General features: G+C 36.3%; 1 long non-coding RNA gene across 1 annotated transcript in view; it reads left to right on the top strand.

Annotated features, from left to right (window-relative positions):
- Positions 1-1,629: 1,629 nt before the first annotated feature.
- LOC111554665 overlaps positions 1,630-5,349 on the top strand; it is a 12,447-nt gene continuing 8,727 nt past the window's right edge. Inside the window, exon 1 of the long non-coding RNA XR_002735314.2 lies at positions 1,630-1,681. This is a non-coding gene — a long non-coding RNA (uncharacterized LOC111554665). The remainder of the gene's footprint in view (positions 1,682-5,349) is intronic.

The raw sequence follows: 5,349 nt of genomic DNA, 5'->3' as shown, positions 1-5,349 counted from the left end.
CTCAGCCAATAATATTATTCAACTGTTTAATTTCAGCCATTCTTTCAGGGACGTAATAGTAACTTGCTGTGTTGTCTTCCTATTTTGGGTAATGAGGATAAAATCCTTTCATTATTCTTACCAGCCATGCGGATAACCTCTTTTGTGCAATGCCTCTTCAACTCTTTTTATTTACCTTTCTATTGAGTTTTCTGTCCTTATCTTAGTATTTAGAGGCATTTAAAAAAATATTTTGGATATGTGTTTTTATTCATATACGCGTATTAAAATATCTTTTCCTACCCCGTTTCTTGCCTTTTTACTTTCTCAATGGTATATTCTGAAGATCAAAAACTTTTATTCCAATGTTGCCTGATTTACCAACTTGACCTTTATGGTTTCTTTTCATGTGCTGTAGGTATTTGTACACCCTAATAACGTTAAAATATTTTTCGACATTAACTTCTACAAACTTTATCGTTTCTACATCCCCCTAAAATATATATATGTATGTATGTGTGTGTGTATATATACACATACGTATGTGTATATATACGCATACGTACGTACCTATATGTATACTCATTCTAAAGAAATACATTTTTGTGTATAGTGTGAAGTAGGGATGAAGAGTCAGTCTTTTCTTATGCACATCTAATTGACTTCTAATCATTTATTGAAAAGACCATTTCTTACTCATTGTGCATAAATCCCAGCTTTATCATAGATCAAGTGACTGTATACATGTGGACTATTTCTAGATTTTTTATTTTGATCAATTGGTCTACTTTCCTAAGTTACACATCTTAATTATTAAACCTTCGTAAGTATCGATATCTCAAACTCTCTTGATTTTCTTAGCAATTTCTGGCCCTTGGCATTTCCAAATATATTTTAGGATCAACTTTTAAATTTCTATCAAAATATGACACATTGTTTTATTATGATTACATTGAATCTTTAGATGTTTGATAAGAAGTCTTATTTCTGTGGTAATGAGATTCCTAATACTTGAACATGGTATATACCCTTTTATGACTTGTTTAATATTTTGCAGTTTTTTGTTCACACATTCACAATTCCTATATTATACATATTTCTAGGTATTTAGAGTTTCAGGTACTATTATCAATGGTATCATTTTTAAATGTTCATGAGTTTCTGCTTTTGGTCTATCAGTATAAAAGTTATTTTTGTATATCGGTGTAATGTCATGAAATTTTACCGAATTCAATTACTATTTCTGTAGAACTTTTAGATTTTCCATGCTGATTAGTCTGTTTGAGCTGCCATAACAAAATACCACTGACTAGGTAGTCTGAACAACAACAACTTCTTTTTTCACTGCACTGGAAACTGAAAGTCTCCAAGATTAAGGTGCAGCCCTGGTTTGTTTCTAGTGAGCCTCCTGGCTTGGAGACAATCGCCTGCTTGCTATGTCCTCATGTGGCCAGTCCTCTCCATGGAAGGAGAGGGAGAGGGAGAGGGAGAGGGAGAGGGAGAGGGGGAGGGGGAGGGGGAGGGGGAGAACACATGACTCTAGTGTCTCTTCCTCAGGGCCCCACCATTATGACCTCATTGAATCTTAATTACCTTCTCAAAGCTCCTATCACCAAATATAGTTACACCGGGGATCAGGGCTTCAATACATGAATTTGGGGAGAACATAAGTCCATGACACATGTGTACAAAACTTTCATTGGTATATGATGACAATTTTTGGTCTTTTCAATCTTTATGCCTTAGTTTACATTTTTATCTTATTGTATTGGCTAGGGCCTCCAGGATAAAGTTGAATAAGAACAATGAGAGCAAATATTTTTGCTACCTACCTAATCTCTCTGGTAAATCTTCTAATATTTTCACTCAAAAGATGTTTGCTATAGATATTTTGTAGATACTCTTTATCAGAAAGTTTGCTTTTATATCCAATTTGTTCAACACTAATGAGTATTGAATATTATCACTTTGTATACATGGTGAGATGACCACAGGAATTTTCTACTTTATTTCTAAAAGCTATGAATGTTATTGATTGTTGTTTGAATGTTAAGTAATTGCATTTCTGTAATATAGTTTGGAATATAGTGAAGTCAGACATTATTCATTATCCTTTTAATACATACACAGATTCAATTTCTTAACATTCTGTTGCAGGTTTTTACATCTTTTATCATGAAAAAAACTGTCATGTAAGTATGTTTTTGCAATAATACCATCAGTAGAAGGATTACGGTGGCTCACACCTGTAATGCCAGCACTTTGGGAGGCCGAGGCAGGTGGATCACGAGGTCAGGAGATCGAGACCCTCCTGGCAAACACGGTGCAACCCTGCCTCTACTAAAACTATAGAAAATTAGCGGGATATGGTGGCGGGAGCCTGTAGTCCCAGCTACTCGGGAGGCTGAGGCAGGAGAACGGCATGAACTCGGGAGGCGGAGCTTGCAGTGAGCCCAGATCACGCCACTGCACTCCAGCCTGGGGGACAGAAGGAGACTCTGTCTCAAAAAAAAAAAAAAAAGTGTACGCTGGCCTTGGCCGGGCACGGTGGCTCACGCCTGTAATCCCAGCACTTTGAGAGGCTGAGGCGGGCAGATCACGAAGTCAGGTGATCAAGACCATCCTGGCTAACACAGTGTAAACCCGTCTCTGCTAAAAATACAAAAATTAGCTAGGGGTGGCGGCAGGCGCCTGTAGTCCCAGGTACTCGGGAGGCAGAGGCAAGAGGATGGCGTGAACCCGGGAAGCAGAGTTTGCAGTGAGCCGAGATCGCGCCACTGCACTCCAGCCTGGGCGACAGAGCGAGACTCCATCTCAGGAAAAAAAAAAAAAAAAAAAAAAAAAGAGCATGCTGGCCTCACAAAACAAGAGCTGTTTCCTACTTTTTCTAATATCTGTGTGTATTTGAGTAAGATTAGAACTATTTCTTTCATTAAATATTTGGGGGGAAAATGGTGCTTGAAGCCACAAGCACTTGGAGATTTTTTTGTTAGAGATTTTAGTCACAAAATTGAATGTCCCCAAAGATATAGGACTAAACAGATTTCAATTTCTTTTTGTATAAGTTATACCAGTTTGGGTAAGTAATGTTTTCCAAAGAAGTTTTTCCATTTCATTAAACTTTTCAAATATCAGCATATAGTAGTTAACAATATCCTTGTCTTATTTTTGTAATATTTTAAGGATCTGCAATGATATCTTCTTTTACATTTCTGATATCAGTAATTTGTGCCTTATTATTTTTTGGTTGTTTTTCATCAGCCTTGCTAGAACTTTACATAATCTTTGCAGTGGCTGAAGGATGACTCCCCAAAATACATTCATATCTTAATATATAAACTCTTCAAGTTAATTTGTTTGGACAGAGGTAATTAATTAAGGATCTCAAAATGATGTCATCTTAGGTTATCCAGGTGAGCTCCTAAATCCAATGATAAGTATCCTTAAGTGACAGAAGAAAAGACAGAAGACCATGTGAAGAAGGAAGCAGATTGAACCTATGCAGCCATAAGCCAGGAAAAAACTGCAATGCTCTAGTTAGGTTTTTAAAGCCATTTCTAGATCAGTTTCACAACAGCCAGATAATAACACTTTTAAATCATTTCAATCCACTAAAATCTGTTGAAACTTCATTAATGGCCAGCACATAATTAGTTTTGACAAATTTTCAATTAAAAACAATGTATACTGCATTCTGCAGTTACAGGTTTTATTGTTTCTGTTCATACACGGTAAAGTTTGCTAATCATGCTTTTCAGATCTGCTAAATCATTGATATTTTGGATTATTTGTACTGTCAAATACTACTTGTTAAGCTCTCCAACTCTGATTTTATTTTTATTTTTCTATTAGAGATGGGGTCTCACTCTTTCACCCAGCTGGTGTGCAGTGGTGCAATCTCAGCTCACTGCAACCTCTGCTCCCTGGGCTGAAACCTCCTCCCACCTCCGCCTCCCAATTAGCAGGGATCAATGGCGTGCACCATCATGCCTGGCTAATTTTTTTTTTTTTTTTTTTGTAGAGACCGTGTTTCCTCATGCTGCCCAGGCTAGTCTTGAACTCCTGAACTCAAGTGATCTGCCCACCTTGGCTTCCCAAAGTCCTGGGATTATAGGTGTGAACCACCGTGCCCCACCTCCAAATCTGATTTTAGATTTTTCTATTTCCCAGTTAGTTCTGACAATGTATCATTTGTGTATTTGTAGGCTTTATAATGTGCACACAAATTTATAGTGGTTATGTTCTCCGGACAGACTGACCTTTTATCAATATGAAAACACTCTTTTTATCTTTAATAAATGCATCATGCCTTAATGACTACGGCATCTGATATAAACATATTCACACAGTTTTCTTTGGTTAATGTTTGTGTGGTAAAACTTTTTTATATCTATTTTCAACATTTTTGTACCTTATCTCTGTAAATTTCATTTTATAATTTATTCAATATTATAATTTTTGCATTTTAATTAGAATAATCTTTCTAAATAAAATGTAGTTCCTAGGGATTTAAATTTACCTTGTCACAATTTGATCTGTCCTTGACTCATTCATATTATGTTCTTTTTTTCTCTCCTTTCCTGCTCACTTTGGAGTAGTCAGGCCTATTATTATTATTATTACTATTATTATTTTTAGTGTATTTTCTGTTCTACTAGCTATACACTAATATTATTTTACCACTACTTCAATAGTTTACCTTACGGAGGTAGTTTTCAAAGTTTCTTCCTCAAAAAAGTGGCATCTGCAATTTTTAGCAGGAATGTAAACCTTTGACCCCACTCCACCACACAAAAACTTAAATGAGAAACTTTGAGGGTGGTGTATAGCACTCTTTGTTTGAAGAAGCCCTTCATCTAATTCTAAAAAACTCTAAAATTTGAAAATCACTGCCCTACAGTTTAAATACGTATCTTTGACTTATTAGAGCTTAATGTAATACATAAGGACGTTAAATAACTTAAGTTCTCTTTATCCCTTCTCTATCCTCTTGTGTATTATTGTCATATATTTTAACTACACAAACATTTTAAACAGAGCAGTCATTTGGAGTGATGCACACATTACTTTGTTTTTTCTCTCTGTATTAGTCTATTCCCACATTGCTATAAAAAATACCTGAGACTGTGTAACTTATATCAAAAGAAGAAATTTCAACGGCTCATGGTTCTGCAGGCTATACAGAAAGCATGATGCTAACATCTGCTCGGTTTCTGGGGAGGCCTCAGGAAACTCACTGTCATGGTGGAAGGCAAAGGGGGAGCAGGTATGTCACATGGCCAGAGCAGGACCAAGCAAGGGAGGAGGTACTATGGACTTTTAAATGACCAGATATCTATCGATTTCTCTCTCTCTCTCTCTCTCTCTCTC

Source organism: Piliocolobus tephrosceles, chromosome 13 (genome assembly GCF_002776525.5).
Source record: "Piliocolobus tephrosceles isolate RC106 chromosome 13, ASM277652v3, whole genome shotgun sequence".
Taxonomy (NCBI): Eukaryota; Metazoa; Chordata; class Mammalia; order Primates; family Cercopithecidae; genus Piliocolobus; species Piliocolobus tephrosceles.
The sequence above is the reverse complement of the archived record's forward strand: the minus strand, read 5'-3'. Positions and strand labels throughout refer to the sequence as shown.